The sequence below is a fragment of the Salvelinus alpinus genome, chromosome 15, assembly GCF_045679555.1.
Source record: "Salvelinus alpinus chromosome 15, SLU_Salpinus.1, whole genome shotgun sequence".
Classification (NCBI taxonomy): domain Eukaryota; kingdom Metazoa; phylum Chordata; class Actinopteri; order Salmoniformes; family Salmonidae; genus Salvelinus; species Salvelinus alpinus.
The window spans coordinates 45348037-45374045 of record NC_092100.1 but is presented as its reverse complement, the minus strand read 5'-3'; the positions used below and the strand labels follow the sequence as shown (position 1 = coordinate 45374045).

The following is a 26009-nucleotide window of genomic DNA, read 5'->3' as shown; positions in this document are numbered from 1 at the left end:
ACCCATAAAAAATATCAGTTTAAGCTAGAGATGTGTCTCAATCCACCGCATCCACCTATGTTGCACTTGCGCATCTGCGGTGAAAGGTGACAGAGCTAGAGCGGTGTTTGTCAGACCATGAGACCATGAGACGTCCAAATGGTTTGGCCAACAAACTATTATGACCACTCTATGGAAAGAGGAGACTCTCACGATGGTGTTCTCAATTTTGCTCTTCGGCCCTCACAAAGCGTCTTGGGACTCGTAAAGTCGGTACAGCCGATCTACGAAATTGTGAGACTCTCACAAACATGTACATGTCGGTTGTTTTGCTTTAGGACGCCCACAGGCCTCACAAGACTCGTCTGAAAATCCCCCGGTACCAGTTGAAAGATTTATGGAAGTATATATGGAGACTGTTATTTAGAAAGATAAGGGGTTAAATACAAGTTTAAAAAAAACGTTCTTGATCTTTCTTATATTATTGTGTTATTTTATGGCTGTTTATGACACCTACATTATTCAAATTCGTTTTTTCCTCGCCAAGAAGTTTCCTTTTATTTGAACGTTTTTTTCATAAATCGCGAACACCGACGTCTTGCTCCTGGACAAGCTAAACGCCTTCTTCTTTGAGGATAACACAACTGCCGTCGGACTGTGGGCTCTCCTTCTCCCTGGCCGAGGTCCACCATTGTTCCTGTACCCAAGAAAGCGAAGGTAACTGAACTAAATGACTATCGCCCCGTAGCACTCACTTCTGTCATCATGAAGTGCTTTGAGAGGCTAGTTAAGGATCATATCACCTCTACCTTATCTGACACCCTAGACCCACTTCAATTTGCATACCACCCCAATAGATCCACAGATGATGCAATCGCCATCGCACTGCACACGGTCCTATCCCATCTGGACAAGAGGAATACCTATGTAGTAATGCTGTTCATTATCTATAGCTCAGCCTTAAATACCATAGTACCCTCCAAGCTCATCATTAAGCTTGGGGCCCCACAAGGGTGCATGCTCAGCCCCCTCCTGTACTCCCTGTTCACCCATGACTGCATGGCCACACACGCCTCCAACTCAATCATCAAGTTTGCAGGCGACACAACAGTGGTAGGCCTGATTACCAACAAAGACGAGACATCCTACAGGGAGGAGGTGAGGGCCCTGGAGGATTGGTGCCAGGAAAATAACCTCTCCCTCAATGTCAACAAAATGATGGAGCTGATTGTGGACTTCAGGAAACAGCAGAGGGAGCACGCCCCTGTCCACATCAACGTCACCACAGTGGAGAAGGTGAAAAGCTTCAAGTTCCTCGGCGTACACATCACTGACAATTTCAAATGGTCCATCCACATAGACAGCGTGGTGAAGAAGGCGCAACAGTGCCTCTTCAACTTCAGGAGACTGAATAAATTTGGCTTGGCCCCTAAGATACTCACAAACTTTTACAGATGCACAATTGAGAGAATCCTGTCGGGCTGTATCACCGCCTGGAACGGCAACAGCACTGTCCGCAACCGCAGGGCTCTCCAGAGGGTGGTGCGGTCTGCCCAACGCATCACCATGGGCACACTGCCTGCCCTCCAGGACACCTACAGCCCAGGAAGGCCAAAAAGATCATCAAGGACATCAACCACCCGAGCCATGGCCTGTTCACCCCACTACCACCCAGAAGGCGAGGTCAGTACAGGTGCATCAAAGCTGGGACAGAGAGACTGAAAAACAGCTTCTATCTCAAGGAAATCAGACTGTTAAACAGCCATCACAAGCCAGCTACCACCCACTTACTCAACCCTGAACCTTAGAGGCTGCTGCCCTACATACATAGACAGGGAATCACTGGACACTTTAATAATGGAACAGTAGTCACTTTAATAATGTTTACATAATGCTTTACTCATTTCGTATATATGTACTGTATTCTATTCAACTGTATTTAAGTCAATGCCACTCCGACATTGCTCGTCCTAATATTTATATATGTGTTAATTCCATTCTTTTACTTTTAGATTTGTGTGTATTGCTGTGAATTGTTAGATACTACCGCACTGCTGGAGCTTGGAACACAAGCATTTCGCTACACCCACAATAACCTGCTAGATATCTGTATGTGACAATAACATTTGAATTGATGTTCCTTTCAGGACTTCTGGCTGGCTAGTGTCTACTGGCTACAGCTAGCAAGCCCAGACAAATGCAAAGTAGACTAAATATATTGCTGTCAAGTTAGGAGTTCATTTCACATTACTTCTGGGTTGTGTAATCATATTATAATGCTCACGTGAATGTCATGCTGAATATAGACTATACAGTAATTACAAAAGTATATGGACATCCTTTCAAATGAGTGGATTCTGCTAATTTGAGCCACACCCGTGGCTGACAGGTACATAAAATCGAGCACATGCAATCTCCATAGACAAACATTGGCAGTAGAATGGCCTTACAGAAGAGCTCACTGACATTCAACGTGGCAGTGTCATAGTCAGTTTGACAAATTTCTGCCCTGGTCAACTGTAAATGCTGTTATTGTGAAGTGGAAACGTCTAGGAGCAACAACGCCTCAGCCGTGAAGTGGTAGACCACACAAGCTCACAGAACGGGACCACAGAGTGCTGAAGTGCGTAAAAATTGTCTGTTCTTGGTTGCAACACTCACTACCCAGTTACAAACTGCCTTTGGAAGCAGAGTCAGCACAAGAACTGTTGGTCGGGAGCTTCATTTCCTGTTTCAGCATGACAATGCCCCCGTGCACAAAGCGAGGTCCGTATAGAAATATTTTGTCGAGATCGGTGTGGAAGAACTTGACTGGCCTGCACAGAGCCCTGATCTCAACCCCATCAAACACCTTTGGGATAAATTGGAACTCCGAATGCGAGCCAGGCCTAATCACCCAACATTAGCTCCTGACCTCACTAATGCTCTTGTGGCTGAATGGAAGCAAGTCCCCGCAACAATGTTCCAACATCTAGTGGAAAGCCTTCCCCGAAGTGGAGGCTGTTATAGCAGCAAAGCAGGGAACAAACTCCATATTGATGTCCATGATTTTGGAATGAGATGTTCAATGAGCAGGTGCCCACATACTTTTGTTCATGTAGTGTATGTTCATGTCATTGTCACTCAAATGCAACGGACCGCAGAGTGAAAGAAAAGCAACCAACAAGTGCTTACCATATGTGGAACTCCTTCAAGACTGTTGGAAAAAGTATTCAAGGTGAATCTGGTTGAGAGAATGCCAAGAGTGTGCAAAGCTGTCATCATGGCAAAGGGTGGCTACTTTAAAGTATCTCAAATATAAAATATATTTTCATTTGTTTAACACTTTTTTGCTTATTTCATAGTTTTGATGTCTTCATTATTATTCTACAATGTAGACAATAGTAAAAATTAAGAAAAACCCTTGAATGAGTAGGTGTGTCCAAAGTTTTCAAATCAAATCAAATCACATTTATTTGTCACATACACATGGTTAGCAGATGTTAATGCAAGTGTAGCGAAATGCTTGTGCTTCTAGTTCCGACCATGCAGTAATATCTAACAAGTAATATAACCTAACAATTCCACAACAACTACCTTATACACACAAGTGTAAAGGAATGAATACGAATATGTACATAAAAATATATAAATGAGTGATGGCCGAACGGCATAGGCAAGATGCAGTAGATGGTATAGAGTACAATATATACATATGAGATAAGTAATGTAGGGTATGAGAACATTATATAAAGTGGCATTGTTTAAAGTGGCTAGTGATACATGTATTACATCAAGATGGCAAGATGCAGTAGATGGTATAGCGTACAGTATATACATATGAGATGAGTAATGTAGGGTATGTAAACATTATATATAAAGTGGCTAGTGATAAGTTGATTACATACATTTTTCCATTATTAAAGTGGCTGGAGTTGAGTCAGTATGTTGGCAGCAGCCACTCAATGTTAGTGATGGCTGTTTAACAGTCTGATGGCCTTGAGATAGAAGCTGTTTTTCAGTCTCTCGGTCCCCGCTTTGATGCACCTGTACTGACCTAGCCTTCTGGATGATAGCAGGGTGAACAGGCAGTGGCTCGGGTGGTTGTTGTCCTTGACGATCTTTATGGCCTTCCTGTGACATCGGGTGGTGTAGGTGTCCTGGAGGGCAGGTAGTTTGCACCCAGTGATGCGTTGTGCAGACCTCACTACCCTCTGGAGAGCCTTCCGGTTATTGGCGGAGCAGCTGCTGTACCAGGCGGTGATACAGCCCGACAGGATGCTCTGGATTGTGCATCTGTAAAAGTTTGTGAGTGTTTTTGGTGACAAGCCGAATTTCTTCAGCCTCCTGAGGTTGAAGAGGCGCTGCTGCGCCTTCTTCACCACGCTGTCTGTGTGGGTGGACCATTTCAGTTTGTCCGTGATATGTACGCTGAGGAACTTAAAACTCTCCACCATCTCCACTACTGTCCCGTCAATGTAGATAGGGGGCTGCTCCCTCTGCTGTTTCCTGAAGTCCACGATCATCTCCTTTGTTTTGTTGACATTGAGTGTGAGGTTATTTTCCTGACACCACACTCCGAGGGCCCTCACCTCCTCCCTGTAGCCCGTCTCGTCGTTGTTGGTAATCAAGCCTACCACTGTAGTGTCGTCTGCAAACTTGATGATTGAGTTGGAGGCATGCATGGCCAGGCAGTCGTGGGTGAACAGGGAGTACAGGAACAACAGGGAGTACTGGTAATGTATGTACATATCTACCTCAATAACCTAATAACTTTACACATTGACTCGGTGCTGGTACCCTGTGTTTATAGCCAAGTTATCGCTATTCATTCTATATTTATTCCTCGTGTTATTATTTTATCTAGGTTTTTCTCATTGCATTGTTGGGAAGGGCCTGTAAGTAAGTGTTTCACTGTTAGTCCAGCCCTGTTGTTTATGAAGCATGTGACAGTCTATTACCAATCTCTCTTGGTTGAACCATCCTTTGTTGCCATGGTGACTGCACTTCTAAAGTGAAGTAAAACTGTGTGGTCAATTGCCAAAAAGAGATAAGACAATGATAGTGGTGATGTGGTCACACCGTCACAATCACCACGGTCATAATACTCTATGTTGTCAGTGTGGGCACGGTGATATGGGAAGGACTTACAATTAGAAATACTAGAACAGGCAAAGTACTAAATTAATCCTATTTCTATGGGGATGGATCAGGTCAATCCAGGCCACTCTGGAAGGCTAATTTGTTAGATACGGATATAAGGATTGGAAGCACCTTCACGAGGCATGCTTCAAGCACCAGGCTAGAAAAGCCCACTCTTTTGCACTGTAAACATTTGAAGGCTACAGTGCAAGCCATCACAATCAAAGCCGGGGTAATGTTTTCAATCAACTTAATCACCAGTCCATAGACTATTCATTTGTACAGAGGAGTCATGATCACGACAAAGTGGTTTTAGGAAGAGGTCCTTAATATTAATATGGGCAACTTTTTGAAAATGTTTGAATTCATATCCAAATATGATCCAAAAATGCTCATATCGTCTACAGCAGCGGCCCAAAAACGCTAGATTCATGAGTCCAGATATTCAAAACGAGCTGCTTGAGTCAGCAGTCTCCCTCACTGCTGGTCCAATGTGATATCATATCTCTGTTTTAGATGCTGAATTAACCGTGTTTATTCAGCAACTGCACCGGAAAATGGGGGAGGTCAGGAATTCCCATCCCTTTTTGAAGTTTTGGACAACTGCAGCCCTGACATTTTTCCTAACATCAATAGACTACTAAGGGCCATCATCACCCTTCCTATGACTTCATACTGTATCAAAACATCGATCAGATCTTGCATGCTGACTGCACATCTCAACAATTTTGCCCTGTTGTCCTTTGAAAGGGAACTCAGTGACTTTTTGGACTATTATGAAATAATCTCCATCTTCAACATCTTCTTACGCCTTGTGCTGTAAAACTTAAAACACACAAGAAAGGTAAGCCTCAATACTGTTTATTTATAAAAGGCTTGTTTGTCAAGGGACATTTGTTGGGTTTTTTGGTCACTTTTATCCTGTGTTATGTGTTAAATGATGCAATGCGATTGCATACATTTTCACTTGCATATATCGGGCAGTGGTGTAGGGGAGGTTATACGCAGGTATATGCCATATACCCACTTTTTTTCAGTGGCATTGCGTATACAAACCATAGCAGATTATTATTCAGCACCACAGGCAGGTAATGCGGCTTGTCCGGCAATGGCTGAACCTGCGAAAGTTGGATCAAAGATTTCAGCACCGGACAGCTCCACTCTCTGCTCTGTTCTCTAACTCCTGATAGTTGCATTCACAACGAGAATTGTGCATTTATTCCCATGTCTCATGAGTTCTACAGTTTATCCTAGCCTCTTTATTCTGCTTCTCGATTGAAGAGCTTTAGGGACATGAGGTTTAGGCTAGGGCCCTGACTCTATCCGGTAGCAATATGGAATTGAATGTAGTCGAGGCCTTTTTGTAACCCATAAATCTCCTCTAGCAAAACGCAAAATACAGATGAATCAGCAGCGACTAGCATCCAAGCCTCCAGCTGCTGTGAAGTGTAGGAACTCCTCGAGTATCCCGTTCTCATGTAACGCACCACCACAGAAATAATTTCCTTTTCTTACCACCACACTTATTTGGTCCCAGCCTAACATATCAGCCATAAGGGCTAAGCCTATTATTTCATTTTGGATATAATGCTGGATGTATTTCGCAGTGCCATGATTTTAGGTCATTCAGAGTAATCTACATCAGTTTCTCAAAGAATTTTTCACACAGGGCGCCTTTCATTCGCCAGGCAGGCCGTTTGGGAATTTCTTAGCAAAAATAGAGTATACCCACTTCTCTATGTACCACGTCTACACCACTGATGTCTGGGTATTTTTGCAGGAAAATGTTGGCCCAGTCACTTTTACTCAGACCCAGCCACTTCTGCCTAGTCCTTTGGCTGCGACACACCTGAGATGCCTAGTAAAAACTGAAGGATATGAAATACACAGAAGTTTATTTTTAATTAGCGGTGGAGGGTAAAACTCAAAAACACAGTTGCATACAGTCTTTGTGTATTACCACAGCCCTCATACAGTTTAACAAACACATAGAGGGATGCACAGCCTGAGCTAGAAATCCTCCCTCACAGCCAACTCTCCTCTCTAACTCTGTCATTCCGAAGCTCAGATGCTCTAGGACCAGTCACTCTAGTATCAGTCAGTCTCCCTTTGCTCTATATTTCACATCTATATTTCACACCTAAGATGGCTGCCACTACCGTCACAACTCGGCCAATCGCACCCTAGTGTGCCATTTCTGACCCCGCGGGGCTGGGCCGGGCGGCCACCAACAGATGCTCTCTCCCAGAGCAAACACGGGATGCTGTGGACTTAGCACCAGGGTGATGTGTACTCGCCCCGCCGTGCTGACCGGGAGTGAGGATGTTCCCAGGGAGACAGCAGGGGCTGGATGTGTGTGTGTGCATTTGTTGGATCAGGGTACCAGAGCTGAAGAAGGGAGGGCTCACCTTTACACCTCGAACCTATCAACCCCCAGAAATATGCATTAGGGGCGAATCCTAACTTTCACTTTGTCATGCATGTCAATGTCAATGGGAGACTATGTGAAAAGGTGACTGAAGTGGAAGTTCACCCCATGAGAGACAAGGCCATGAGAAGAGAATGCAAAACACAAGTATTATTTAATGACAGAGAGCAAATAAATTAGGGCCGAGCCTACACCGACTCTCATAAGGTGCTAGCCTCATCATCACCACTAAAGACGCACACTACTGAAACAAGCTATATTTATGGTGCTCACCATAGCCCAAAGGCACAGCCAAATATAGGCCTGAGGCACAGCCTGAGTAGTCAAGATGCACACATAGTAAAAATAAATCAAGAAGTGTGTCAAGTATATTTTAATGACTTTGTAAAATGAATGGATTCACATACAAGGCATAAAGCTTGTTACAAAGCCTTAACAAGCATTACATTATTCTAGGCATGAAGATCTTAGAGTCACAAAGCAAAGCATGAGCATAAAGGGTCTACTCAGGCCTAAGGCTGAGAAGCCTACAAGAAAAACATGTCCACACAACCTTCCTGTAGAGTGGATAACATGAGCAAGAGGGAGAAGAAAAGAAGAAAAGATTTCCATTCCATTTATACCAGATCTGACTTGTTTATATTCAAAATCAATTGTTGACCAATCCACAGACCAAACCAAATATAATAAAACATAAGGTCTCCAATCATATTTAACCAGCCAACATCCTCTTGGAAGGGGGTCACATCTATATTTGATGACCTGAGGGGGTGGGCTGGGTACAATAAAGATAAGACAGCATTTATGAGAGGAAAAAGAGATCTGTGCATACAGTGTCGTCAGATTTCACTCTGAACAACTACAAGTAACTACAGAGATCATTCATCCATATAGATGGCATCAAAGTTCAGATAGATACCAAACATAGCTGCTGTAGTATTATTCCCACATTCCAGTTGTCAGTCTGCTGGATAACATAATAGAGAGAAAGACACATTTTAGCCTCTCAACAGGGGGAAGGGTGACCAGCCCCTAAAAGTATTTTGTGTTTCGTAGGGCGATACAGCCAGAGGTGACAGAGAGCACATAAATTAGGGCCGGGCCTACAAATCCCCCCTGGACAGAAGCTGTACATAACTGTACATGTACAGAATGTGTCTGAAAAATAAGAAACGGCCCGCACCACAAGAGTTTGTTCTTGAGTCTTCAGTCCAGCTTATGGAACCAAACCTCTATTTTATATTTGAGATTCTTCAAAGTAGCCACCCTTTGCCTTGATGACAACTTTGCACACGCTTGGCATTCTCTCAACCAGCTTCACCTGAAATGCTTTTCTAACAGTCTTGAAGGAGTTCCCACATATGCTGAGCACTTGTTGGCTGCCTTTCCTTCACTTTCCAACTCATCCCAAACCATCTAATTTCAGCTTAAAATGTTTAAATCCTAAAAAAAATTATATATAATAATAATAATATATATATATTATTTCACTTTGACATTATGGGGCATTGTGTGTAGGCCAGAAATAAAACACCTAATTTTAATCCATTTTAAATTCAGGCTGTAACACAACAAAATGTGGAAAAAGTCAAGGGGTGTGAATACTTTCTGAAGGCACTATATGTTGTCGGCTAAATGAACAAGCCCCTCTGGCCTATGACATGGAGTATCGACAGATAACATACACTAGGCCAACTCATATTCTGTTCTTCTGAAACACATTTTCTTAAAATCATAATGTTTCTTCAGACCTGACTAAAATAAATAATGGATTTATTGTGATGGTGTATATTACATTTATTTATTAGACTTCTTTAAATGTAGATTTTCCAAAGGCACACATCAGAGGCTTGTATGCAGCTTGTATGCTGTGGAGGCCTGGAGATGCTAAATGTGTTTATATTAATTAAAGCTCAATTACCGTGAGACCAGCATACTTTTGCATGACAATAACCATCTGAAAAGATGTGATGACCACCACAGCCCTACATGCTACTTATTATGCGATTAGTGAAGCACATTTTTACTCCTGAACTTAAGGCTTAACATAACAAAGAGGTTGAATACTTATTGACTCAATACATTTCAGCTTACATTTTTTAAATTAATTTCTAAAATGTTCTGCAAACAAAATTTCACTTTGACATTATTGGGTATTTTGTGCAGATCAATTTAATAAATTTTCTATTCAGGCTGTAACACAAGAAATGTGGAAAAAGCAACGGGTTGTGAATTCTTTCTGAAGACACTGTATGGGACAAAGTGAAGGCTTGTGAATTCTTTCTGAAGACACTGTATGGGACAAAGTGAAGGGTTGTGAATTCTTTCTGAAGACACTGTATGGGACAAAGTAAAGGCTTGTGAATTCTTTCTGAAGACACTGTATGGGACAAAGTAAAGGCTTGTGAATTCTTTCTGAAGACACTGTATGGGACAAAGTAAAGGCTTGTGAATTCTTTCTGAAGGCACTGTATGGGACAAAGTGAAGGAGTTGTGAATTCTTTCTGAAGACACTGTATGGGACAAAGTGAAGGAGTTGTGAATTCTTTCTGAAGGCACTGTATGGGACAAAGTGAAGGAGTTGTGAATTCTTTCTGAAGACACTGTATGGGACAAAGTAAAGGAGTTGTGAATTCTTTCTGAAGATACTGTATGGGACAAAGTAAAGGAGTTGTGAATTCTTTCTGAAGGCACTGTATGGGACAAAGTGAAGGAGTTGTGAATTCTTTCTGAAGATACTGTATGGGACAAAGTGAAGGAGTTGTGAATTCTTTCTGAAGACACTGTATGGGACAAAGTAAAGGAGTTGTGAATTCTTTCTGAAGATACTGTATGGGACAAAGTAAAGGAGTTGTGAATTCTTTCTGAAGGCACTGTATGGGACAAAGTGAAGGAGTTGTGAATTCTTTCTGAAGGCACTGTATGGGACAAAGTAAAGGAGTTGTGAATTCTTTCTGAAGATACTGTATGGGACAAAGTAAAGGAGTTGTGAATTCTTTCTGAAGATACTGTATGGGACAAAGTAAAGGAGTTGTGAATTCTTTCTGAAGATACTGTATGGGACAAAGTAAAGGAGTTGTGAATTCTTTCTGAAGATACTGTATGGGACAAAGTAAAGGAGTTGTGAATTCTTTCTGAAGACACTGTATGGGACAAAGTAAAGGAGTTGTGAATTCTTTCTGAAGATACTGTATGGGACAAAGTAAAGGAGTTGTGAATTCTTTCTGAAGATACTGTATGGGACAAAGTAAAGGAGTTGTGAATTCTTTCTGAAGGCACTGTATGGGACAAAGTGAAGGCTTGTGAATTCTTTCTGAAGGCACTGTATTGGACAAAGTAAAGGAGTTGTGAATTCTTTCTGAAGACACTGTATGGGACAAAGTGAAGGAGTTGTGAATTCTTTCTGAAGGCACTGTATGGGACAAAGTGAAGGCTTGTGAATTCTTTCTGAAGGCACTGTATTGGACAAAGTAAAGGAGTTGTGAATTCTTTCTGAAGATACTGTATGGGACAAAGTAAAGGAGTTGTGAATTCTTTCTGAAGATACTGTATGGGACAAAGTAAAGGAGTTGTGAATTCTTTCTGAAGGCACTGTATGGAACAAAGTGAAGGCTTGTGAATTCTTTCTGAAGGCACTGTATGAGACAAAGTGAAGGAGTTGCCTTGGCCAAGGACTTCTATTAAAGGTAGTTCAAAAGGGGGAGAATTATAATCTCACATCAAAACACGCATTAAAGTACGCTGTGTCACATTGAGAGCTAAGTTTGGTATGGAAAACCAGCCAGGCCGAAGTGATTCCCTTTTATTGTGCACATTAAAGGGACGTCAAGCCGAAGCAAATAAATCCATCCAAGGACTTAGCTTTCCATATTGTCAGTGAATAGCTAAAATGCTTGAAAAATAATCAACAGCAATAGTTTGAGTCATAAAAAGTTCAAATCTGAAATCGAATCGAATCTTTGCAGTGTAAGGGGAAAAGAGTCAATCATCATTAATAAGCAAACAAATGTAAACATAGGAAACATATCAATTACCTTAGACCATCCTGTGTAGCTTATCAATAAACAGCCACCCAGCCAGCCAGACACTGGCTAGCAGAGGGGTGAGACACAACTCATAAGTCACACACACATCTTCACATATGAGATGAACTTGGCCATATGCACAATGCGCATAGTAATACGAACTAGTCAGGAGCCGTTCGACTAGCACTCCATATAACCTGGAAGACAACAAATTACCACACAAGGAAAAGGGTTAAATACATGTTTGAGACTACATTCAATCAATCAATCAATTTTATTTTATATAGCCCTTCGTACATCAGCTAATATCTCGAAGTGCTGTACAGACACCCAGCCTAAAACCCCAAACAGCTAGTAATGCAGGTGTAGAAGCACATTGGCACAGCCTACCCCACTATGTTAGAATTACAGTTCGTCTGAGCTCCAGGCCAGCTGAATCTTTAGTTTAAAACATTGGGATAGACACTGCACCGTTTCTCAAATAGGTCAGGATATTTATCAAAGAGGGATTGCAGGATAATTTGCTCCATAATCATCCCTTCACACCACGCATTGAGAGGATGTCTATACATTGTAATCGCTAAAGTTAAAATCTGTTCTGTGCGCAACCAAGAAAACCGCAGTATATTAAATGCCCATGTTTCCAAAAAACCCTGTGGTCTGTCCAATGATGGCGTTGTCGGTTAAAACTGTCATGTTAAAACAACAAGGATTGCTTCAGGAATTAGGGTTTGAAGGAATAGGAAAAATAGCTGGGATCTGTAGCTTGGCCTGTCTGGTTACTGGAGAGAGGCATGGATGCAGCTGCCACCAGGGTAAAATGAGCCTTATTCAAGTCTGGAACCTTTTCTCCATTGTGCCTAATTGAAGACACATAAAGTTCCAACACTGATGCTAGATGACCAGTCCTGTGACAGGCAATACAATGACTGGGGCTGTAAGAGTCTACTCTTTGTGTGAGTATTGTTAGTAACATGTCATTGTCACTTGATGGGGTTTCATGGCCAGAATATTTACAGAAACGTTTCCACAGTTGCTCTGCATACAGTCGCTCTGCATTCTTGTATGCCCTGCTCACAGGTCATGACCCTAGTCCAGTCTACACGAGGTGGACCCCGAAGAGCGAGCTAGTTTTCTTTAACCTCTTCAAAAATCTGGTTGACATTTGTGCCATCCTTAAAATCATCCGTGGCTCTGTGGATAATTTCACTTGGAATTGAGAGCCAAAGCATTTCAAGACTATAAGCATTGTACTGGGTCTTCACCCGTTCCCACCGTTGTGTGAATGGAGATTTCACTGGGAATGGTCCAATATTATTTTAAGTGAGAGGTGGCCTCACTGCATGTTAACCAGTGCGAAATGGCATACTCTGCACCTGCATTGTTTGTCATTGTCTCTCGCTCTAAGAAGGCAACACATTCAACATTTTTCAAATTTGAAATTTTACATCCACAGTAAAACGAGTCCTATATCGACATAACTTGAAAGGCCGCTCAGCAAGGAAGAAGCCACTGCTCCAAAACCGCCATAAAAAAGCCAGACTGCAGTTTGCAACTGCACATGGGGACAAACTGTTTTGGAATGCATCTCTTCAGAGAAGAGTTCCAAATCACCTCTGTTTTCTTTCAATTCCCTGTTCCGGTGTTCGCTAAGCAAATGCACACTAACCTCGAGAATGTGTTTTTTCTCCGCCTCCTTTTTGTGCATGCCAGTTGTTTGCCGGTAACAAAGTATTTCATTGCTTGTCTAATTAATGTTAAGGCCATTCTTATCTTTCTTTATCAGCTTTTGAGCCAAATCATTAACATGAGATTCCCATAACTAAAAAAGGTCTGTAGCTCACACCTTATCCATCGAGTCGGCGACATGTTCATTACATATCATCGAATCAAATGGAAGCATCAATAAAACCTTTCTGTATACACACTAAAGGGTCAATCCTCTACATGAGAAAAAACGAACTCACCCGCGTCCGTTCCTAATGTAATATCACGTCTGGGTCACCATTTACTGTAGGGGTAAATAATATTTAACAATTTACATTTAATAAATCAGACTATCTGACTCCACATTAAAGTTGAACCTGTGCAATCAACTATTATGAGTTTAGCTGACTAAGATCAAGAAATGGCCAAGAGAAGAGAATGCAAAACAAAGGTATTAATTGACGACAGAGAGCACATAAATTAGGGCCGAGCCTACACCGACTCTCATAAGGTGCTAGCCTCATCATCACCACTAAAGACGCACATTACTGACACAAGCTATATTTATGATGATCCACCATAGCCCAAAGGCACAGCCAATTACAGGCCTGAGGAACAACCTGAGTAGTCAAGACGTACACATAGTAAAAACAAAACGAGCCGTGTGTCAAGCTTCTCCCCAGACTGGTGGCTGAGTCCAGCTAATTGATAGGTTCCCACCTCAGAATGTGGGGAACACTGTGAAGGAGTGTGATTGAACTAAGACATGTTCCAATTGTCTGTGGGCCTACTGAAAAATATAACATGCTAATATAGAGGATATGATTGTACTAGTTAGGCAGATTTTCAGCTCCAGCTGCAGTATTGGAGCCTCTGACCCACAGCAAAGCCAACAGTCTTCAACCCGGCACAAATAGGCCTTTGAATCACACCCCCACTTTTGTTCCATCAATAGTGTACTCTCATGGAGACCAGAGCCCCCCCCCCCCCTCCAAACACACACACAGGTGAATGGTGCCTACTGTACCCCCCCTTCTCTGTTTGGTATAGCACATTTCGACAGCTCAATATTTACAGTATGGTTAGGGACAAGGCAGCAATGGCATGAATTAATCATAAAAAAATACAAATTTCATCTCTTGGGATGTTCATTTTTATAGCGTGTGTGTGTCATTTGTGTGGTCGCATGTGTATGTGTGTATTCTGTCTGGCATGTGTGTGGTATGCACTGTGCAGCCATAGTCTGGTGTGTTTATTTGGGCAAGTGTCTGTATGTGTAGTGTGCACTGTATGTATTATCTGCTTGTGTTGTCAGTGTGTGTGTGTGTGTGTGTGTGTGTGTGTGTGTGTGTGTGTGTGTGTGTGTGTGTGTGTGTGTGTGTGTGTGTGTGTGTGTGTGTGTGTGTATACATGCTAGTGTGTATATATGGGTGTGTGAGCATGTTCGTGTGTGCACAAGCGCATGTGCATGCAGGCATGTGTGAGTCCTTGTGTAGTCTACCTGCTGTGTATAAGGTGATTCCATGAGGCCCCTGGGAAAGGATCTGGATGACTATCATTAGGACTTCAGTAACGTAACTTTTGGATTACCCAAACACAGTAACGTAATCTGATTACATTCAGTTACTTTTAGAATACTTTCCCCTTAAGAGGCATTAGAAGAAGACAAAAATGTATGTTACCAATTGAACAACGTCTATGGCAGGATAAATCAATGTTAAAGTTTACATAGCTGGTCATATATGGATGTTACATTTTACTTTACGGGGTTGGTTATGTAGGCCTCTACTAACCCATCACTTTCTACTACACATAATAATATGATTAAATTATATCTTTACATTAAACTAAGTCTATCAGAATTCCAGTCATTCCAATAAATGTTATACCCTTTGATCTTCAAGAATATGACTTGGAAATATGGAAGTATAGATTAGCCTAATTGTTTTCCTTGAGCATTACCCCAAAACTAAGGACTTATTAGCCAGCCCTACTCTGTTTATGATTTTGTTGTCATGGAGGACTGATTGGGCTCATTGATTTAAAATAAGTGTTGCGCTCATGGCATGCTTTGAGCACTACTGAAAAGTGGTATTTACATGTGAAAAATGAATACTATATGCTGCATTTGCTATAGGCCCAATACTTACCTTTTTGTTGGTGACACTTTGATATCTTGATAATATGCAACAATTTAAAGGGCAAATCCACAGATGAAACAATAACAAAATTACCCCTTGCCTCTCTTTTGGTAAAAAGCTGAGGAATGGGCCTGGAGAAATGTAACCACTCTCAAATGAATAGACAGAGCTATGGATGCAAGGACTGACCATCCATGAAATCAAAATGATTGTTTTAACAATGTTGTTATGAGGCTATACAATGTTTGTTTACATTTACAATGTTTACAAACATTGGAGGAAAACAGGCTTATATTTTGGGTTCTCATGGAGTGTGACAGTTGAACTAAGCTCATGTGGCATTTTATAAATTATATTCTTAAAGAATCAATGGATATATATACAGTTGAAGTCAGAAGTTTACATACACTTAGGTTGGAGTCATTAAAACTCGTTTTTCAACCACTCCACAAATGTCTTGTTAACAAACTATAGTTTTGGAAAGTAGGTTAGGACATCTACTTTGTGCATGACACAAGTAATTTTTCCAACAATTGTTTACAGACAGATTATATCACAATTCCAGTGGGTCAGAAGATAACAAACACTAAGTTGACTGTGCCTTTAAACAGCTTGGAAAATTCCAAAAAATGATGTCATGGCTTTAGAAGCTTCTGATAGGCTAATTGACATAATTTGATTTAATTGTTCTATTGCGTACTATTGTTCAAACAATAGTACGCAAGTATTAACCCCATGGGAACACACAGCCGTCATACCGCTCAGGAAGGAGACGCGTTCTGTCTCCTAGAGATGAACGTACTTTGGTGTGAAAAGTGCAAATCAATCCCAGAACAACTGTAAAGGACCTTATGAAGATGCTGGAGGAAACTGGTACAAAAGTATCTACATCCACGGTAAAACGAGTCCTATATCGACATAACCTGAAAGGCCGCTCAGCAAGGAAGAAGCCACTGCTCCAAAACCGCCATAAAAAAGCCAGACTGCAGTTTGCAACTGCACATGGGGACAAACTGTTTGGAGAAATGTCCTGACCTGACCACATAGCCCTGACCTCAATCCTATAGAACATTTGTGGGCAGAACTGAAAAAGCGTGTGCGAGCAAGGAGGCCTAAAAACCTGACTCAGTTACACCAGCTCTGTCAGGAGGAATGGGACAAAATTCACCCAACTTATTGTGGGAAGCTTGTGGAAGGCTACCTGAAACGTTTGACCCAAGTTAAACAATTTAAAGGCATTTTTCACTGGCTGTCCACTGGTTTCAAAAACAATGATTGATAGGCAGCTTAAACTCCTTGAATTCAACCATTATTGGGCTCAAATACACGTTTAGATTTGTGAACAACCATCCATAACAACCACAATCCATAAGGCACAAATAGCTAAATGAGAGAGCAGCAGTGTGATTCACATCAATGCGCTATATCAATAATAAGTTATATCTGTATCGCTGTAGACTACACCACTGCTGTCATCCTTACCCCCAAGTGTTTATTCAAATTGAATAATCATTGGATGCCGACAGCAGTCGCACCATTGGAAGACATAGTTTGGACTGTAGCCTACAAAAGCCTATTCGTGCTCTTTTCCCGCGATCCATCAAACACATTTGGTGTGTCATCATAGTGGTCTCTGATTTGTGGTCAGACTCACTCAGGTGCAATTTTTTTTTACATTTGCGCCTTCTTTCAAGGCTGATTTGAATGTTATTGAGAAAACTGAGCAGTGTCAAATATTTTGTTTCGCAAACATCCTTTCTGAATTTAAAAGTAATCCTCGAAGTAATCATCTAGTTTTCCAAAATTATCTGTATTCCGATAACAATATTTTTGCTGGTAACGCAGATTACCAGGTACCGTTTTCTGTAATCCTTTACATGTAACAGATTACATGTAATTCGTTACTCTCCAATACTGAGTATAGGTCAGCAATGAGGAGTTACTGCTTCCTACAAGAGAACAAAACGTGTAGGCTGCATTTCAAACTGTCTTTGAAAAGCCAGTCAGGTAAAACGTTAATGTTTTAATTAAAGAGGCAGTGTTGTGTTTTGAGACAGGCTTGAATATGCAAATAAGCCAAAATACGGAGGGGTAGTCTACATTGTCTAATTCTCTGTATAGTAATAACAATTAATTGTATTTTGTAAAGTGGTTTCTTTCATCATACATCACAATACAATGCAATTTACATTCACCTATTTGGCCCATGGTGTTACAGGCCAAGTAAAATATTAATTCATGTCAAAGTCCTTCATAATATTTGTATAATGTTTTTAAAAGTCTCATGCAATGTAGGTCTGCATTGGACACCACATATAGGCTACTGTGGGCAATATAATAGAAATCAAAAGCTATTTCCATGTGAAAATATTATGGGATTTGCTCCATTGGTTTTCTTGGTAGGCCTACATTATGCTCCAATAGCCACAATAGCCTATTAGCTACTGTCTTAAACTGTAAGGGCACAGCCTCAGTGTTCACTGTAAACGCACGCCGGATTTTCAAGTTATTTGCTCAGTGCCCCAAAGTATTAGAGGGAACATTGATTAGGACCACCGCTAATATCACAGATAAACACAATATTAACAACAGATGCTTAGCTCTGGGTTTGGAAAAACACAGCAAACTCTGAGTCACATCATAAATATACATGCACTGATGAAGCATCTTGATTAAGATAACACACATGTTGGGTCCAAGGTAACTAACTAACTAACAAACAAACAAACAAACAAACAAACAAACAAACAAACAGACAGACAGACAGACAGACAGACAGACAGACAGACAGACAGACAGACAGACAGACAGACAGACAGACAGACAGACAGACAGACAGACAGACAGACAGACAGACAGACAGACAGACAGACAGACAGACAGACAGACAGACAGACAGACAGACAGACAGACAGACAGACAGACAGACAGACAGACAGACAGACAGACAGACAGACAGACAGACAGACATATCACCAGTAATCTATTCATTCCCCTCATCATCACCTGTCTCCATAAGGCTGTTGTAATCTTTGGCCAGCAGGAAACACGCTGCATGCGGACCCAAGACATCTGCATACTGTAATGTACAAACAAACATCTAATGAAACATTCACCCTGGCACATTCCACAAGTAATCTCCAACTCACTCCAGAAACACATAAATAAAACACACATTTCAAACAAAACAGTCATCCCAGAATATAACACAAGACTGAGTCTCGTTATAAGAACTCAGTACACAACACAAAAACAACTTCAAGATGAAAGCTGGAGTACGGAATCGTGCGTACCCTCTCTCTCACACACACAGAGACACAAAGGCTGGGATTCAATCGGAGGCACATGACAGTGCAGCATTGAACAGTTGACATCCATAGTACACGGCTGTCTTGTGTGCTGCTCCATAGCGCGCCTTGGATTAAATCCTGGCCTAACTGTCTGTGTCCATGTCTCACAATAGTACTGCGCCTCCAGTGGCTGTGTGTGGTAAGTAACAATGGAGGGAGACAGACTTGGGGACTCTGAGTAACCAGAAACAGATCTTTCTCAACGATTCCTCTCTCAACTTCCACATAAATCTTTAATATAAGGCCTCTTCAGCAGCACTCGGCCATCTGAAGCCGCTGCACCCTGTAATTGACCTTAAAAATACTTTTCCGAGGAGGTCGGCAGCAATGGCAGTCGTGTCATTGGCTTTCGGCCTAAGCAGTGGTCCGCGTGGGCCCATCCTACCCTCCCTACCCAGCTCAGAGGAGCCTGGGTAGGAAGAAGGAGGAGGCTCCTTGGCCTCAGAATGGTAGGTTATATTTATGGCCCCTGGCTGTCCTCTGTGACTACAGGGCAAGAGAGAGATGCAGCATAATGCCAGTCTGTGTATAAACCACTCCCCTCAGATGGCCCTCTCTCAGGCATGTTTCCCTCTCCCATAGACACAGGGGTGTAGGTTAAAGGTCACAAACAGGCCGGGTTGCATGGGGACCGGGTGCCTGGGGACAGGGTACATGGGACATGCCCCCTTCTATGAGTGAGGGAGGAACAGGAGGGGTGCCACGATGCTTAACTCACTGTTAGGCTTGGTGAAAGCTCCCCATACTTCGCATTCCTGCTGCGTTCTGTCAAAGCACGGCATATGTCAGCTAGTTTATGTGTTTTTTTTCAGGGAGAGATAATAGTTTGAGATATCAAAGCCTCTGTCTGTCTTGTAAATGTTTTAAGGTGAAAGACTGGGATGATGAGAGAACAAAAAGAAAGAGAACCCCTTTAAATTCCCTGGCACAATGAAAGACAGAAAGCTTCTTTGTAAAATCTCCAACTCTGGTCCTCTGGGCTGGGTAGGAAGGGTAGGATGGGCCAGGCACGACTCCAACACCATCATTAAGTTTGCCGATGACACAACGGTGGTAGGCCTGATCACCGACAACGATGAGACAGCCTATAGGGAGGAGGTCAGAGACCAGGCCGTGTGGTGCCAGGACAAGAACCTCTCCCTCAACGGGATCAAGACAAAGGAGATGATTGTGGACTACAGGAAAAGGAGGACCATTCTCATCGAAGGGGCTGTAGTGGAGCAGGTTGAGAGCTTCAAGTTCCTTGGCGTCCACATCACCAACAAACTAACATGGTCCAAGCACACCCAGACAGTCGTGAAGAGGGAACAACAAAACCTATTCCCCCTCAAGAGACAAAGAGGGTCCTCAGATCCTCAAAAGGTTCTACAGCTGCACCATCGAGAGCATCCTGCATCACTGCCTGGTATGGCAACTGCTCGGCCTCCGACCGCAAGGCACTACAGAGGGTAGTGTATACGGCCCAGTACATCACTGGGGCCAAGATTCCTGCCATCCAGGACCTCTATACCAGGCGGTGTCAGAGGAAGGCCCTAAAAATTGTCAAAGACTCCAGTCATCCTCGTCATAGACTGTTCTCTCTGCAACCGCACGGCAAGCGGTACCGGAGCTCCAAGTCTTCTAAACAGCTTCTACCCCTAAGCCTCCTGAACATCTAATCAATTGGCTACCCAGACTATTTCCTCCGAATTCTTATTCCTTTGGCAGTTGAGCTTTTTGATAGGTGCTGTTTGTTACTTCTGTTTAAATCAGACTCATAAAATGTGACTGGCTTTCTTTCAGCATCTCTACCCCTCAGTCTTTTAATCTCTCTTTCCTTGACAGGCTGCCCTAACTTTCTCTGCTATTGACAGGTGAAAATATGAGGCGTTAGGTGCACGTTAGTAAGCCTGCATGAGATACAGTACTGCCATTGGCCATTGGCATCAGAGGCCTGTCTTTAAAGTTTTCTATTATCGTCTACTACAGTAAGTGAAATCCTATCTGCCAGTTGCGTAGACAGTGAGTAAGTACAGATGGGGCTGTATTTACTCTTGACCGTGTGTTATCGCACATTTTAATGCCTCTGAGAGAAGCTGAGAAGTTGCAGCCACTTGTACCTGCCTCTGTTTCTTACCAGTGGAAACCACAATCCTTGGCGAGCTTTAAGCCTTGCCGTATAGTAAAGAGTAAGCCATCTCCGCTCTACTAACTATAGCTCTCATGGCCCCCAGAATCGCGTATATACACAGTAACCAACCGTACACTGGTGCCTCTGCATGCTCATACAGCCTGCAGAGGAAATAGCTAGTGTATGAAGTAAATCAAATATTACGACACTATCCATAAACAATGAATGTTTCTTTACAACTCTCTCCTACTGTATCCATCAATTAGACATGTCGTAACACCTTTTACATTCCTGTAAACACTTCCTAAACATACATAATCTATCCCCATATTGGTATGTATTTTTATTCTTAACACACGGATATATATAGCAGAGAGAGAGAGAGAGAGAGAGAGAGAGAGAGAGAGAGAGAGAGAGAGAGAGAGAGAGAGAGAGAGAGAGAGAGAGAGAGAGAGAGGACCTAGAGGCCGGATACTTCTGGGAGCCATCTCGGTGTCACTGCCCCTGAGCACAGCGAGCCGAGTCCAACAATAACAAGAAAGAGACTTTTGATCCGACGTATAAAAGGGCATCTACGGAGCTCAAACGGACCCAGGGTTTATATTGCCTGCTGTCGTCGCGGTGACAGATCTGTCGGATCGCGCTGCGCAGCACTACCGTATCCTTGCCCATCTGGGCTGCCGGTGGCGCTGAGCCCGAACTCCGAGGACAGCGAGTTCAGACCAGCGTAATTTAGTTCAGATGAGGTAAAGCAATATTTCCAGATTAATATGAGCCATATTCCTCCAGAACGGTCCACTCTTTCTTCTTTCCCTCTTTCCCTACCCTTTCTTTTTTTTCTCTGACCATCTTACATGTCCAAAACTTATTTTGGCAGAGGATGAAAGAAAGGGAAAAGAGAGAGGGATGAACACCCAGTTTTATGCATTCCGAGGTACACACACACGCAGACAGACACATACACAAACTTGGTGCTGATGCGAAGTGCAGGCCCTTGGCGTCAACATTAAGAGGTAGAATTATTTCATTGCCTCGGTGCATCTTATCATCCTTCAGTAATGAAGTTTAAGCACTGTTAAACCTCTTAAAACCCAATCGCGTTTTACACTTTATTTGATAAAGTCGAGGAGAAATGCAGCCCTGCTGACTAAATTCCTAGACTTTTGGTTGGATGTGATTTTGTGATTTCATCCCCCATTGGGTTTGTTCTCATGTGCGTTCTGGATCTACTCTTGATTGCTCATCATCTCTGGTTCTGAGGACATGAACTGGCCTACAGTGAGCTAAGTATGCTGGTTAACACCCCTCATAACAAGATTAGGAGGAAGGCCAGGAGATCTGACCATGACCTGACCAGGAAAAACTCCAAACTCTTATAGCTAAGGGGATTGAGGTCTAGAGTTTGCCCTAACTAAGTTATCTGAGCAGGAAGAACAGTCCCTATAACTAGGTTCTCTCTACACAGCCAAGTTGCAAAGTCAAAATTGTCTATATCGTGAAAACGTATAAACACAAAAAGTAGCTTTTTGTTTTTTTGGCTTTGCACCGTGGCCAGATAGTGACAATGACAACACTATACTATTGCTACTTCTCTCTCAGTAAGATACTTCAGTCTTTATAAGGTAGCCCTGAGAAGGCACCAGCTGTGAGGAGCTCTTGCTTCAGCCACAGATAGATCAGGGGACTGGGGGGAAGGCATGCTCTGTCCCTGTCCTGACGTTGCTTGCTATGAGACTGGCTGGATCAACCTATCCCAATGAAAATGCTGTTCCATGAATCTGGGCTTGGTACTTGGTACTGTACAGAGACAGCACTCAGCAATTTACCCAATGATCGATCGGCCCGGCTCAAAATCTGTTCTGATCTGTCATTGGATGGATACTGTCCCAGAGCTAATATTATTTTCTCTGATTGGCAGCTTGGGTCTGCCATTAAGTCTGTCATTGTCTGGAATGGTACTATAAATCCACAATCACCAAACACTTTAGCCTTATTTCTGTAATGACAATGACCCTTCAATCTGTGGGTGGCTATCTACTCAACTTCCTTTTCCTGTATGAAAAGCGGACATTTTGGTACCGGCTCCGTTATTCTGAGTGTGGTTCTGGCAGAGGTTCTACAGAGGATGCATACCTATATAGTGGTGGTGATGGACACAGCGGATGGCACACTGAACTGGGTTTATGGTTTCTGATCTTGAGGTAACTGGAGTGTCCCCATGTTGCTGCCTCGTCAGCACTGCTCCCTAGCAGCAAAATTCACACACACACACGCACGCACGCACGCACGCACGCACGCACATTGATGGATGAATAATGAGGCAGGGGTTTTCTGCTTGCCACACTCCATCTCTCCACCGTCTCTCTGGTTTTCTGTTTGTTCTGGAACGTTCATCGTTATCCGTTCAACACATTGCATGACTGTGATGTCACTGTCAGGCTCTCCTATTGGCTGTGCTCGGATCACCCACAGCTCTCATACAGGACACAAATACCAATTGGACGCCAGAGTTTTAAGGAGAACATAAAATTAGTGGTGACTCATCTCTGGCCACCATGTTATTATATAATTTCTTCACCAAAATGATTTCAATCGATCTAAAGTTCCATGAAATCACACCGAAAGCCAAAAACCATGTGGTTCCTCTGCATCTCAAAGGGATGGAAAAGAACATTTCCTACATCCACATTTCTTCATAACCAACATATATTTGCACATCATTTGGATACGGCTTTCAGGAGTGCTATTTATGTAAACCAGGTTAAAGATACCCAAGAACACTCAACGCAAACATTTAACATGTCAAAGAACAATACATTATAATCCACTGGAATACAACTCCTAACACCTAACCATCAAACTTTAAAATCTTTTTAACCCAGTAGCAGAGACAGACTTCATCAAAACTCCTACCAGGTATGTGGGAGCTAGCTAAACTCAGCAAAATAAAATAAAAAGTCCCTTTTTCAGGACCCTGTCTTTCAATGATAATTCGTAAAAATTCAAATAACTTCACAGATCTTCATTGTAAAGGGTTTAAACACTGTTTCCCATGCTTGTTCAATGAACCATAAACAATTAATGAACATGCACCTGGAACGGTCGTTAAGACACTAACAGCTTACAGACGGAAGGCAGTTAACTTTTTATGGCTGCAGGGGCAGTATTGAGTAGCTTGGATGAAAGGTGCACAGAGGTGCCCAGAGTAAACGGCCTGCTCCTCAGTCATAGTCGCTAATATTTGCATATTATTATTAGTATTGGATAGAAAACACTCTGAATTTCTAAAACTGTTTTAATTATGTCTGTGAGTATAACAGAACTCATATGGCAGGCAAAAACCTGAGAAGTTCCACTTCCTGTTTGGATTTTTTCTGAGGTGGCAGATTTTCAACCAAGCTCTCATTGAAATTACAGCAAGATATTGATGAGTTTTCCTACTTCCTACGGCTTCCACTTGATGTCAACAGTCAATATAACTTTGTCTGATGACTCTAATGTGAAGGGGGGCCGAAGGAGACAGGAATTAGTCACCACTGCCACGAGCTGACCATGCTTTGACCACCATGCTTTGACCACGCAGACAGGACTGGCAAAAAGTGCTCTTCACTGACGAGTCGCGGTTTTGTCTCACCGGGGGTGATGGTCAGATTCGCATTTATCGTCGAAGGAATGAGCGTTACACCGAGGCCTGTACTCTGGAGCAGGATCGATTTGAAGGTGGAGGGTTCGTCATGGTCTGGGGCGGTGTTTCACAGCATCATCGGACTGAGCTTGTTATCATTGCAGGCAATCTCAACGCTGTGCGTTACAGGGAAGACATCCTCCTCCCTCATGTGGTACCCTTCCTGCAGGCTCATCCTGACATGAGCCTCCTGCATGACAATGCCACCAGACATACGGCTCGTTCTGTGCTTGATTTCCTGCAAGACAGGAATGTCAGTGTTCTGCCATGGCCAGCGAAGAGCCCGGATCTCAATCCCATTGAGCACGTCTGGGACCTGTTGGATCGGAGGGTGAGGGCTAGGGCCATTCCCCCCAGAAATGTCCGGGAACTTGCAGGTGCCTTGGTGGAAGAGTGGGGTTACATCTCACAGCAAGAACTGGCAAATCTGGTGCAGTCTATGAGGAGGAGATGCACCGCAGTACTTAATGCAGCTGGTAGCCACACCAGATACTGACTGTCACTGTCACTTTTGATTTTGACCCCCCCTTGATTCAGGGACACATTATTCAATTTCTGTTAGTCACATGTCTGTGGAACTTGTTCAGTTTATGTCTCAGTTGTTGAATCTTGTTATGTTCATACAAATATTTACACATGTTAAGTTCGCTGAAAATAAACGCAGTTGACAGTGAGAGGACGTTTCTTTTTTTGCTGAGTTTAGATAGTTACACAGGTGCTTCGAACCTTGACCAAAATCAAAATAATATATAAACAGATTTCTTTACAAAATCTTTAGATTGCGTTTATATGGGGGGAGTCTTTGATTCTTGAACCCTGGGGGTCAAATGTCATACTCTGTTCATCTTGCTCCTGACCTCCAGCCTCCACCACATAGTTCCAGACATCACCACAGTAACACCCACAGGCCTACAAAACTGTAAGCTGGTGAGCTTCTAAACAGTGGTATGCAACGGACAAGATCACGACTCATTTAAGCAACTTATACAAAGTTTGCCAACTGCACACTTACAGATAGATACTCTACAGCAGGGCTGTTCGGTGTGTGTGCACATACCTGATACTTCACAAGAACACTGCCACAGAATACTGCACACCATACCCAATACACTATCTTGAGGATCACACAGGCAGGCAGGCGCGGTGTCCTGGGGATCGTGCTTGTGTGTAGAGAAGATACACAAACAGCAAAGGGCTGAGGGTGTGAGAGCGGATTGAGACGATGGGAGCTGTCATCGTGGCCTTCTTTCTCCAGGACACAAACACACAAGCCAGCGTTATTACAGCACTGTCAAAACCAAACTAGCCTGGTGGGGACATGGTCATAACATCACGCACACACACACTATGTTATGTACGCACAAACACACACTCTGTCATGTACACACACACACACACTCTGTCATGTACACACACATACTATGTTATGTACGCACACACACTCTGTCATGTACACACACACA

General features: G+C 42.7%; 1 protein-coding gene across 4 annotated transcripts in view; it reads right to left on the bottom strand.

Moving 5' to 3' along the window:
- Positions 1–26009, bottom strand: part of LOC139540152 (zinc finger protein 469-like) — a 139454-nt gene that overhangs the window by 91111 nt on the left and 22334 nt on the right. The window contains exon 2 of one of the 4 annotated variants that reach the window (XM_071343742.1): positions 18408–18480. The exons of the other annotated variants lie outside the window; for them this stretch is intronic. The gene's annotated coding sequence lies outside the window, so the exon portion shown is untranslated. The remainder of the gene's footprint in view (positions 1–18407; positions 18481–26009) is intronic. 4 annotated transcript variants of the gene reach the window in all.